This window comes from Homalodisca vitripennis, chromosome 2, assembly GCF_021130785.1.
Source record: "Homalodisca vitripennis isolate AUS2020 chromosome 2, UT_GWSS_2.1, whole genome shotgun sequence".
Taxonomy (NCBI): Eukaryota; Metazoa; Arthropoda; class Insecta; order Hemiptera; family Cicadellidae; genus Homalodisca; species Homalodisca vitripennis.
This window is the reverse complement of record NC_060208.1, coordinates 151,312,380-151,327,142: the sequence shown is the minus strand read 5'-3', so window position 1 is coordinate 151,327,142 and position 14,763 is coordinate 151,312,380.

Sequence of the window (14,763 nt, the reverse complement as noted above, 5' to 3'; positions counted from 1 at the left end):
CACGTATACAGTTAGAAAATAGTTCTTGTAGTGCTTCTAACATCCCACGCATATGTACACCTGTCACATTGCCTTTCCATTATATATTGCATAATATAACACCACGTCAAAAATGTGTACTACGAAAGCTACTAATTTCTTATTTACCTTAGATAATTGATTTATACTATAAAATGGTTGTGTTCTTTTAGAATGTTTTTAGTTTTAAATTTAATCATTTTTTAAATATAACTGTCCAGTGTGTAGCCAAAGTTAATTGTACAATTTATAGACGTACTTTCCAAAGATTATTTAACCGTCTACATGGCCGAGCTTTGCAATCCTGTAATTTGCACGCGACTCGTATAAAAATTCTTGCCAGACATTAAGAAAATTACGTGTGTTATGAAAGTAGTAATAGCTTAAATGATAGTTGAATATCCAATAAATTATCAACTGTTCGCCAAGCTCGGATTATACACACGGTCGTTAATCAAGTACCAATAAGTGCCATAAGTTCTGTGTATGGGAATCATCTCCAAGACCAATAAGAGGCACTCGATATTTTTTAATGTTGTATTCTAAAGTAAAAAACAAATTACATTTTTATGTTAAGGTCTGTAAATAATTCCACCTCTAAATTTTATTGTTTATAATTTCATTAACTCAAGCATAAATAGTGATGTAAAACTTATAAATTGCATGGACTTGATGTAAACTCACTAATTTACATAGACTTGATTTAAACACATAATTTGCATAGACTTGCAGTGTTTTCTGCTCTAGTTAGCACTTTAGTTATTGCTTATTTATGGAGGCAGTCTCGGTGGATAGTAAACAAGGAGTGCAGTTGGCAAACGGAAATAAAAATTTTAAAATGATGCTGATATTATATTAATTGCATTCGTCAATTTCGGTACTAATTGTTATAATAATTCGGTTCATTTAATTTTTACGTATAGAAATACTTTTATTTAGATTACTAAGACTAACAAAGTGTCCCCACCAGTTCGATGTTCTGATCATAACAATGACCACGTAAATTTAATCATGATGTTCTTTGCTACATTTACTACTAAAAACACTTATTTTATGACAGTATTTATTTATTTACAATATTTAGCCATTTTGTATACATTTCAAACGATCATCCTACACGTTACTGTTCAATTTAGAACTTAACTTTTTAATTTTTAGTAAAAAATGTTATAAACATGGGGAGCTTGTAATCCAGGAAGACTATTCTACACAATAAATCAGGAACATAATTACATTCCACTATATCAAGGATTTGAGTATATTGACATTTTAATAATTGATTTATACAAAATCAATCAAGTTTTAAGTGAGATAATGGACATTTCGGAACAAATTAGATGCAATATTTATCCGTAAATGTCACTTGAATGCCTACTTACAAACTCGGTATAGTGTGACTTAAGGATATTGCAATGTCCTTACAATACCCTTACTTACACGTCTATGATGCAATATTTGTGAGCGTGTACTCAAGCTTGACACATAACCTACATCCAAACATTTTGGTAGTAGCATGTCTTTACATACAAAAAATAAAATCAGAATTGATAAAAGGATAATTATCTATTAATTTTAAGAGAAAAACAATGTTAAGCATCAATTTTAAATTATTTTAAAAAGTAAATAAAACATTCTTTTATTATATAGACGAAGATAGGACTTAAAAGTGCCGTCTACCACTTAACCTCTCTAACGTCACCACATGATATCCTATATTATACTAAAATACGTAATAACGATTTTTAAATATGGTATATTTGTAAAATTTAATTCAGAATAAAGCGCCATTATTACACTAGGTAACGAATCTTTTTCTAAGCATATTGAATGTTCAGTAGCCATGGGGAGAGTTGTTGAGACAATCATTGTCTGTTTAATCTCCAGTTCGGATAGCGATTTGTATAAAATGATAAGTTTAGAAATCCTTTCTAATGATTCTTAATTCTGAAAGCAGTGTCAAATAACAATGCATTATCAATTACAAAAACTGTTGTTCAAGTAAATATGATTATTTTGATAACAGGACATCCAAAGAATACCACATTTATAACGTAATAAAGTAAGTAACATAAAAAATATGTTTTCAACTACTTCAATATTTTATTTTAATTTTTACAAAATATAACAAGTTAACTGTTTAAACATAGTATATTAGAGTACAAGTTAAAACTTATATTTAGATTGTAAGTCCCTGAAACTTTACATAGGTATGTACAAAATTCCAGGGGTATTTGGAAAAATAAAGTAAACTGAACTTGATGTATGCATTAATAAGAAGAAAATAAAAAATGTTACAAGAAGTTATTAGGAAGGCTTTGCCTCCTAGTTCCACCGTTGATGCCCTGAAATAGGCCACACAAGTCATACAAGTTGTCACTTATATACACACAAGTATCTTCTACAGAAAGGTATCGTTCACGCTGCGTACCTTAGACTGTGAGTGATAAAAAAGCGAAGGCACTTTGTTTACAGTAAAAACAGTAGTACTATGAGAATAAACCTTCATGATATTACCAAAGTAGGAAACTTATTTGTACGTCAACTGGAGTACCAACAGTAGAGGTCTACTGGACATGATTCTTAACTTTTGATTTAGCTATAAGTTAGATTTTTGTTCTAAAAGTAAACTCGTAATTATCATAGGGTCCTCTTTGAAACATTCAGCTCGCATGCAGCAAACTTCTAAACTTCATTTCCCCCGTCGAGCGGCAAGTTTGTCGTGTGATTCCCGTTGTACTTGTGCGCATTTTATCTCCTCGGTTTCCTCACCCAGGCTTATCTGTTCGTGTGCAACTCTACCAACTTGTCTCGACACTCGGCATTCAGCGCGACTTGCCTTATTTAACTTTGTCGTGTGGATCTATTGTGCTGTGGAGAACTGAAAAAGTTACTTACTTCGAGACTGAGGCAACTTTGATACTTACTATTTTTACCGCAATAATGCAATCACTTTTTACTACTTAAGTTTAGGATCTTGTCTGTATCTCGAAGCAATAATTATTTTACTAGAGTGAGATATTGTGATGTTCCATTATAAAGTATACAAGAGCGTCTAATTAACTGGTTACATTTCATAAATATAAACTTACAGTTTGTGTATTTCCAACAACAACATAAGAAAATTGCTAATTTAAAATATGTTAGATAATTAATAAGAATAGTCCATACGATTATTGGAATAATACAGATGTGTCTGTCAAACACACCCCACGACGTTGATGTTAAAATATTTACTTTACTAGATGGAACAACGGCCACTAACCTCATTAACCCTACATCCAATATGTTATTAGATTTATGAGTTTTTAAAATTTGTTTAAGGTTATGTAAAATTTTATCAGCCCTAATACAAAGTGCTACCATAAAAAAACAAATTATGGCGACGGTCAGTTTAAACGGATGGTTAGTAAACTGAATTTATTTTCTGTTCTCCACTTTGTAAAGGTCCCATGCATACGGCTACATAGTATCTCGAGACACAGCACTAAAAGAATTTGGAAAGTACAGAATATCGCCTTACAGTTGTATTTGATTCTAATAAGGTAAGACCAAGTGACCGCTTACCCTAATGGTATATAATTGATATCAACTTTAAGGATATTGCTTATTAAGTAAATTTAACCACATGGGCATAACCGATCTCCATTAGTTACAGATGAGAACAGCAATGTTGTTTTTAGTGCACTTTACACCCGACAGGTTAACCATCTTCATGTTACCTGCCTGAGAGAGGTGAGAGAAGTTTCTCATAATTAGAACCAAAGTTGTATAATGGCTTTGCCCTGGAACTTAAACATTGTACAGCATGACCACTTACACTAAAAGTCAAGCAGCTCATGAAGAATGTCATTTTTGTATATGATCATGTCATTTTATCCAGTATTACTTGTAGTAGACTTATTATCTTGTAATTCCGGTTAAGGGCGAATTTTTCTGTACAAAGAAATGCAATTATAAAAAGCACCCAAGATAAAAGGCACTACAGTTTTTAATTAATTACAGAATTTCAATTGTTTTGACACAACTTAGATTTCAATGGTGGTAGCTTACCCTTACGGATTTTGCAGCGTAAGGATGAAACAGTATACAAGATTTTAGTACATTGTTAGTGAAACGTCCCGAAACATGTAATGAGAATTCTACAAAGTGTCTTTTGGATCTCTTGATTAGATAAAGTACCATATATACGGCTAGAATTACAGTTTCGTGGGTATTAAAAACATGAATTCATACAGGGAGTTCATTGGAAGATTCCATAGCATTTCTTCACAAGTATAAATGTAAGAAATAAAACAATTTACTTTATTGTAGTGCAGTTTCTGCGTGCATTGTAATACTTTCTAGATTCACAACGGTGGCTCACGTGCATAATACTAATAAATGTGGATTATTAAATATTACCAGTTTTATTGATAATTGTAAAGGATGAAATGTAAGATGGTACAAATACAATTACACTAGCCATATTACTGTGCAGTAAGTTTTAAAAAGTTTCAACACAGTTAAGTCTCTCGACCACACGTCACATTTATAATACGTATTTACTGAATTTTATAGAAAACTATTAAAACTATTTTGTATGTACATGCAACTAAGCGTACTCATCTCAAACAGTTTTCAAATGTTTTTCGCACATATAGTAGCTGAAGGTACGACTAAACACATATGCAAACCACTAAAACGACGCGGTGGGCTGTGACGGTATCCATGGAAATTGCAGCATTCAAATTCAGAAGAAAAACATATGTTTACTTTCGTTTATTCAACACGCGGGTGTATCAAATCTGAATTGCTGATTTTTATAAAATAAACATGCCGTAGGGATATAGCAAGAACGTTTGAAAGAAATTTGGGAGATGAATATTTAAGATATAAGAGCTACAAGCACAAAACAAATATCCCAAAAATTTAGATCATTCCGTTAAAAATGCAACAAATCCTTTGTTTGTATCCCTAAAACATTAGTGCTTTGATTAATTTATATCAGGAATTTAAATGTATCTCTCTCTAAATGTTTATGGAAGTGAATATCACTGAATTATTTTCAATTGATTTATAAATAGATACATACTCGTATTATTTATTCCCTTCTACGTAAACTTTCTTTGAAAGAAATATAGAAGTAATTAAATAATATTTCTGGACGAAAACAATTCTCCACAAATGTATGTTATATACGTTTATAAATTATATTTAGAGGTGTGAAGGGTTTGTGAGTTTGTTTACTTCTACACTCCTAAGAACAGGCTGACCGAACGTTAACCCCATAACAACAATATTAAATGTGAAAAACTTTAAACCCTTATTTTAATGTTTTAATGTTCTCAAGATTAAAGGAGAGTTTTATTATACATATGTTGTTAATACGCATCAAAACATTTCTTACAAACTGTATACTTATTGAGTACTGAAATGATAAGTCAAAACAAAATGTTTTTCAAATAACCAGGAAAAATAGCAAGAACTATAAAAATAGTTTGGATGCTTTTAGGGTATATATTAATAATGAGACATCTAGCATAATGCGACCGAAATTGAGGAAAAAATTAACCGTAAAAGTGTTTGCATTGTTGTTGTAGGACTAAAATCAAGATGGCCATTAGTAAAGCCGAAGTCAACAAACAATAACCCCTCCCAACAATCAAACGAGAGAACAGATATATGTACACTGCCTAGAGGCGCGGCGCGGCGCATGTGATGAGATCTGGCCGTATATTGGCACCGGGGCCCGTGCCAAAAGTAGCCTCAGTCAGCTCTGCCCTCACCGACCCTCAGGTGAGTCACTCGCATCTATCACACTTACCGATAAACAGTAGAGTAATAGTTCAATTGTTGTCAACTAATTACAGGCTGTTTGTTTGCCGGCTATTTCGGAGGTGCTTCGGCAGAATTGATTGCCCCATTCTGGTCGGTTACGTTAGTTACGCCCGACCCCAATGTGGCGGTAAATAAATTTGATCTTAATGAAATCGGTTTACTAAACTAAGGAACTTTTTTACACAAGAATAATGAACTAATACGATCTTATGGGTAGAATGTAATTTACTATTCCAGACTTATACTACGTATTTTTACATATTAGGTACAAGAATGTGCTGTAAAAACGTATCTACATTGTCCAGTTGAGGCTGAAACTGGAGTAAGAACGCAAGTTAATCCGCGAAAATATTTTTGAACATCACTAATTGCATGGTTTACATTGACACATACCATTACTCAATTAAGAAAGTTCCCTTATATAATAAAATATATGTAGTTTCAAATTAATTTCTTAGTTATAGAAAATCTTCTAGTTTTTCATAAATATTGGATTGAATTTATTGAGTTGAACACTCTCCTGGTCCTATACTGCAGTAGACTATACAATTAAAAACTTACAACTATTGCCGAAGCCGCCTGAAAAGCGAGTATGAGGATCAAGTAAGGGCACACACAAATACTCACTATATTTTGTGATATTGCAATTATCATTAAAAAGTATTGATGCAACGTACAGTCTCCGAACGTATGTGGAAGTGTAATAGCACACATTAATATATTCGGACATTAAGAATCCTAAACTCCAGGTCCTAACAAAAAATAAAAAAATAAAAGCTTTACAGTTGAGCAAAATTTTTCTTTTCTATAGGGATGCCAAGAGAAGGAATATACAAAAGTCATAATTATCCAAGTTACTCTTTATCTTTTGCAGATAAGTTATTAGCATACCCGTTATAGTCACATTATTACAAAAACCTTAATAAATATTTGTTCCTATTTAAAGTTAGTAACTATACAAAACTATAAACCCTATACCTTTTATTGAACAAGTTATAAAAATATATATCGTTTATTTAAATAATTACAAAATAGTGGTACATTAAATGAACATAACAATCATTTTAACATTGTCAGATTTATTAAAAAATACAATATAAATGTAGTTATATTATTTAAACGTAATTTGTCTAAAATACGAATTGTAAAACACTGCTGTCACATAATGTAAAGTTATATCACGACTGCGGGTTTTGTCATCTGTGCATAATGCGGATATCCATTCCATAACAAATGTCCATAAATAATTTACAGCTGCGGTTGAATACCGGAACAGAATAAAGAGGGATTCAAAACAATGAGTTGAAAGCGACGGTTGTTCAATGGAATACATTACTTATTGACGGTGCCAAGAGCTAATGCAGGGTGGAGCTGAGTGTACTGTAGAGGGAGGGCTGCTTACATTCAAGTACTTCAATGCGACACTGATTTCATCGATTACAAGGTATACATTACTTATTTTCAATACCAAGATACTAAAGCAAGGTGGATTTTAGTGTTGAGACACTGATTTCATCGATTACAAGATATGCATTGCTTATTGACGGCGGCAAGAACTAATGAATGGCGGAGCTGATTGTACAGTGCAGTGAGGGCTGCTTACACTCCAGTACTTCAATACGACACCGATTTCAACGATTACAAGGTATACATTACTTATTTTCAATACCAAGATACTAAAGCAAGGTGGATTTGAGTCTATTGATGAGGGAGGGCTGGGTACACTCAAGTACTTCAATACGAAACTGATTTCATCGATTACAAGGTATACATTACTTATTGATGGTGGAGAGAACTAATGCATGGTGGAGCTGAGTGTACAGTGCAGGGAGGGCTGCTTACACTCAATTACTTCAATACGACACTGATTTCATCGATTACAAGGTATACATTACTTATTTTCAATACCAAGATCAAATCAAATCAAATCAAATCAGATTTTTATTGCCGGAACATTCTATAATGCATGGCAAAAGTCAAATTTTTACTTGCTAGAATTTTGTCATACATCCCACAATAGATCTCATTCAGACATACAATTTACAAATTTACATACATCCATTCATTCGCCAATGATTCCCACTTCCAGCGACGGATTCAGTCAGTCTTTTTAATTGGTGGTCTCTCCCAATCAAATGCTAAAAACTCGTCTACATTATAAAATGCTTGTGACACTAAAAAGCGTTTCAAACGAGTCTTTAACACCTTGGGCGTTGGAGCGTTTTTTATTGAATTTGGTAATTTGTTGACGAAATGAACACCTGCCTGTGAAGGCAAGCGTTCATAAACCACCGTTCTGTGCCTACCAGTTCGGTAGTTATCTCTGCCTCTAGTCTCATACGCATGTATGTCCCGGCCATTCGTCATGGTACATTTAGACATACAAAACAGAGTTGTTTCCAAGATGTAGAGACTGGGCAGCGTCAACAGTTGTAAATTTTTGAAGGCTTCCTTGCACGACTCTCTAAATTTCAACAGAGCGATAATGCGGATCGCTTGTTTTTGCAGCTTGAACACTCTCATAAATTGATTGTTTGCACAAGCTCCCCACAACACCAACCCGTAAGTGAGATGGGGGTAAATCAAGCCAAAATACGCCATCATTAGAACCTGAATAGGGCAGTATTTGGCTAGAGACCTCAAAACATAAATGCCTGAAGCCAATTTGGAGCAAACGTGATCGATGTGAATTATTCCAAGTCAACCCTCGATCTAGGTATATTCCCAGGAATTTCGAGCAGTAGACTTCTTCCAGCATTGTGTCAGCCAACATAACAGCTGGCTCGTCATGCCTGTCTACTGATCGCAAAGCAAAATTTAGAAAATTAGATTTTGCAGAATTTGTCTTAAGATTGAGGCTGTTGAAATGTTGGACGCAGTTGTTGATCTCAACAAAACTTTGCTGTTCCAGAATCAATTTTGATTTGCTTGTGAAACAGAGAGTCGTGTCATCAGCATACTGCACAAGTTTTCCGTGCAGAAGTGATGAACCTACGTCATTGACATAGATCAGGAAGAGAATTGGACTGAGAATTGAGCCCTGTGGGACACCATAGCTCAGGTGAATTGGTTCAGATAATTTGTTTGCGATTTGGACAATTTGGGTTCTGTGGCTTAAAAATGACCTGAGCCACTGGAGAGGCACGCCTCGGATGCCATGAGATTCAAGTTTGTCAAGCATTGTAACATGGTCAACGCAGTCGAATGCTTTCGAAAAGTCTAGGAACACACTCAATGTGGGATCCCGACGTTCTAGCCCCTCTACAACCATATCGACTAGACGTACAACTGCGTCTATTGTCGACTTACCCTTCCTGAAGCCAAACTGGTCTTCAGATAGCTGGTTGTGCTTATTTAAAAAATTGAAGCATTCTTACCAAGAAAAGTTTTTCGAATATTTTGCTCAAGGCCGGTAATTGTGTGGGGAGTGGGGATCATCTTTCTTAAAAATCGGGCTCACTTTCGCGGTTTTTAGGAGTGAGGGGAAAACTCCTTGTTCAAAAGAGAAATTTACTAATTGAGTTAAAGGTTTCACAATATGCTTTGAACATGTTTTTATTAGCCACATCGACATTAAATTTAAATCATTTGATTTTTTGGCTGGGAGCTGCTGAATTATTTTTTCAAGCTCTTCCTCAACGACAGGTGCCAGTGCCATGGAGGCTACTGGACACTGTCTCCGTCTTGGGATTCCTTGTGGCGGTGATGGGCATAGATACTAAAGCAAGGTGGATTTTAGTGTTGAGACACTGATTTCATCGATTACAAGATATGCATTGCTTATTGACGACGGCAAGAACTAATGAATGGCGGAGATTTACAAGGTATTCATTACTTATTGATGGTGGAGAGAACTAATGCATGGTGGAGCTGAGTGTACAGTGCAGGGAGGGCTGCTTACACTCAATTACTTCAATATGACACTGATTTCATCGATTACAGGTATACATTACTTATTTTCAATACCAAGATACTAAAGCAAGGTGGATTTTAGTGTTGAGACACTGATTTCATCGATTACAAGATATGCATTGCTTATTGACGGCGGCAAGAACTAATGAATGGCGGAGCTGATTGTACAGTGCAGGGAGGGCTGCTTACACTCCAGTACTTCAATACGACACCGATTTCAACGATTACAAGGTATACATTACTTATTTTCAATACCAAGATACTAAAGCAAGGTGGATTTGAGTCTATTGATGAGGGAGGGCTGGGTACACTCAAGTACTTCAATACGAAACTGATTTCATCGATTACAAGGTATACATTACTTATTGATGGTGGAGAGAACTAATGCATGGTGGAGCTGAGTGTACAGTGCAGGGAGGGCTGCTTACACTCAATTACTTCAATACGACACTGATTTCATCGATTACAGGTATACATGACTTATTTTCAATACCAAGATACTAAAGCAAGGTGGATTTTAGTGTTGAGACACTGATTTCATCGATTACAAGATATGCATTGCTTATTGACGGCGGCAAGAACTAATGAATGGCGGAGCTGATTGTACAGTGCAGTGAGGGCTGCTTACACTCCAGTACTTCAATACGACACCGATTTCAACGATTACGATTACAAGGTATACATTACTTATTTTCAATACCAAGATACTAAAGCAAGGTGGATTTGAGTCTATTGATGAGGGAGGGCTGGGTACACTCAAGTACTTCAATACGAAACTGATTTCATCGATTACAAGGTTCACATTATTTATTGTCAATACCAAGATACTAAAGCAAGTTGGATCTATATTGTATTGTTGAGGGAGTACCAATTACACTTATGCGACATTGATTTCGTCGATTACAGGGCATAAATTACTCCGATCTTTAAAAAAATGTAGATTTTCAGGTTATTTATTTATATAACATTAATATACAACACCCTAATACATAAAGGAGGGATTGTAAACGGCAAATAAACAACATAAAAATGGTTTACTACATTCAAATTGGTCATATATATTGCTGTTGTATGTGACTGATGCATGGGCAACAGCTGTACAATTGTTCAAGGAATAAATATTATAAAAATGATGAAATCGCGTAAATGCGGTTTGCCCCGCATCATTGTACGTTGCCGTGCACGTTGTCCCATTGAAAGCAGATCACTCTCAGGGCGAGCAAGATTAATGTCGGATCACATTACCAGTAAATAAATCACCCCTTTATTTATTTTGCGCTGTTTTCTCCCTTAATGGGCCAAGACGCGGCGCGATTTATCATCTCAACTTCCCGCACTTTTGTTTCGCCCGCGATTTTTTCCAGTGGCAGCACAGCAGCCAAGTTGCCTGTACACAACGTATTGCGATCGACCTACAAAATACTGTCATACTACTATCAGAAAGTGAAGATTGTTGTTTCTCTGTGCACTATCATCCAGAAGAATATTTTTTTCCAATGAAATGTACAATACAAATTTTTAACTGTGCTGGTAGTAAAGTAATGAAGAATGCGTATGAATACACTTCTAATAATTCGTTTATTAATGGTATAATTAATGATAAATTCGTCACACGAATCTTCACGATCATCAACTTCCAAGATTATCAGATCATTTTTAGATTCGTTGCAAGAGCGATTTGTTTATTTTTGTAATATTAAAATGTCTACGCCGGAAAAGAAATCAAATACCTGTTGACTGATGACAGTCGGATTGCAAACATCGATCACATAAACACTAAAGGTTTTTCTCACTATTAATTTTGAAAATCTAAGCACAACAGTAAACTAAATTTGACTTTGAGTTTTCGAATTAAAATTTAATTCGTATGTAAGAAATTACAAACTGTTACACGTACAATGATAAGTTGTCCGTGTTCATACTTCCGTAGAGCTCACTAGTGAACGGCCATCGTTAGTTTCGGCGAAGGGGAATATTATCTTTAAACTGCACCCGTTTCAATAGAGTCTGAATGAAGGAGAATATTCAAGGAGTGGATTAATTCAAATTCAAATTTTTACTAAATAAATCACTCCCTTTATTTATTCCGCGCGCTGCGCTGTTTTCTCCTTTTAATGGGCTAAGATGCCAAGCACAATTTATTGCTTTACCCACACCCCGTGGAAGCTGACAGCACTTCAACTCGTTCATTGTATCTTTATATTCTTGTCTGCATACTTTCCATAATTAATCTCATCCGTTAAAAAAAGCTTGAAATAAAATGGTTGATACAAAAAACAATCATTAATTTCCGCATTAAAATCAATTAGCAAACGAGTTCTTTCATATGAACTGTATGTACCAATATGTTCAGGCGTTATTGTTCCGCGACCAAAATCAAACTATCAAAATCAAAATATATTAAAACTTTCGAATGCTCAATAACTATCTAAATGGGCGCGTTTTTTTTTTTATTTTTAGAAATATGTTTAATTTGAGAACGGTTTGTTGTAATAAGTTGAGATTTGGTATATATCTAAAAATTAAATAGAAGCTTTATTTTTAAAATGACGGCTTCCTAAGATATTGCCGCTTAACTATTCCAGAATTTAGGATGCTTTTAATTAAAACATACAACAATTAAAATGTTTATAATCTAAAAATATTACACCTTTATTCCAATAAGCTGATAAATCCTTACTTTTTTTTTAAAACACTACAAAACCGAATTTGGACATTTGGGGCAAACTTCTGAGAAGGATGTGCAATCAACTTGACTGTACGAATATTGAACATCACTTATTGGACTGAAACTATTTATCCGGCAGCAGAAATTGATATTTTTCATTTACAATTATTTTGTACAAAAGTGAACAATTTGCAAATGCATGATAAATAAAGTTATTAATTTTTTACATTTTTAACATTTTATTTTCTTATGTTTTAAACAAAAAAAACTCCTAAATCCTAGAACAGGCGGTATATTACGACCGCAGATCACCATTTTAATGTTATAATCAGCTGATTAAATTAAAACAGATGATTGTTGTGGTGGATATTGTTTAGTACTATGTTTTTTAAAGCGTATCTCCTTTATTTATCAACCGATTTTCTTAAACTTGAATCTTTGGTTTTATAACTAAATGGTCTAACTAGAAAGGAATAACTGTTTTTATATGTTATTTTAAGATATTTACTCTTAAATATTCTAGAAAGCAACCATTTTAAAAGTAATGCTTCTAAAAATGTTCTGTAATCAGGTAATTAGGTATATAACAAATTTAAACTTATTACAACAAGTCATTCCTTAATTAAAAACAAAATGGCGGCTATTCAGGTAATTATTGAGATTTCGGAAGTTTTAATATAATATTTTGGTTAGTATTTGGTCCAGGAAAAATACCTGAAAATATTAGTAAAGAAGTTTGGGACACCATGTATATTCTTATTGAATTTTGTTTTCACATATTAGTTAAATACCGATTCTAAAATCACTTTTCATAATCGGTAATTAACTACGTTGGTTCTAGGCATTAGTTCTAAAATGAAGAGTTTTATTTTAAATTCTAATTTAAATTTTCTACGAAAAATATTGTAAACCATTACGATTAGATTTTTGTATCCTTCAGTTAAGTGTAAAAGCGGGGGGTATTTCGAAGCATTGTGACTGCTAGTTGCTAATAATTCGACACCAAGTGGATTATTACCTCTCTCCGAACTACACGATTAAACAAGGATGATTTTGAAAATGAAGAACTGAAGACAAAAGTTATGTATAGTGCGTATAACAGGCCGCTGGAAGAGCTTATTTGGCAGCAAATTGTGCCTCGGGGACCAATAAGAAGTATTCGTGAAGCAAGAGAGCATTACTGTGACTGTAACTAGGTCATCGACATCTAACAACTCCGGTAATTTGGTCGAAGTACGGTTGATCGTCAACTCCATCATCGTACGCTCAACTTGTATCTTACACGTATAGAAATGTTGATTCACTATATTTCACTGATACGAATGAATCACTAATTAATTTAGCTTAATAATATATAATAGAAAAACCTCAACCCATACAACTCACAATATTATGTCTTATAAATAATACTTATGTCTGCCACGTATATTATGTTGTGTCAAGGAGTATTTTTTATACAGCAATGTTGGCTTTCTGGTAGCTGAGTGGTTACGATCTCATCTTTACAGACCAGGGACACGGTTCAATTTCTGATTCGGGTAGGGTATTTTCACTTTGTAACGAATACTCATCTCAGCCTAGACCGGAGTAATGTGATGTGGTATCAAATTCTCCAAGAACTTTCCGACGCCCAACTCTGGTGAAGTATTGTCAAAGAGGGCCTAACAGTGTTATTAGAATCAATGAGATATACGATCGAGTTTCTTAAATATTACGATAGTTAACTTCTCATTCTTGAAAAGTGCAATGAAATTAGTTCATTCGAAATTATAACATACAACGAAAAGAAGCGCCTGTATTTATTATTGAATGAATGATAGTATAAACCACATCAGCGAACACGAATTACAAACGAATCTACAAAAGTAAAAGAAAACAAGTATCGTGCATATCGGACTAGTAGAGTGCCAAGGGAGTCATAACAAATGCAATTAATTTTCCAACACCACAAACAAGGTCTCTCTTGATACGTTATCGCATTTGTTTGTTCATGTTCACAGAACTGCAATACAGTATCGCTGACCTGGTTGGAGCGGACTTATTTTTAGCTAAGATATGCCCACTGCCAAATAAACAAATGTTTAATGTATGGAGTACATGACCTGAGGTCAAAGAAGAAATAAGTTTCTTCGCAAATGTCTACAAGATAGCAAGAATGTCTGTAAAATTACTATGTGTGCCTTTTGCAACGAAGCGGGTTAGGGTGCAGAAATGGCAATGTATCCCAATATCCCATCACTGACAGGAATTATAGAGAAAGCTCTTCACCTGCAGACAGTAGCGATCATCCAACCCCGTGCAACAAAGCGGGTCAGGATGCAGAAATGGCAATGTATCCCAATATCCCA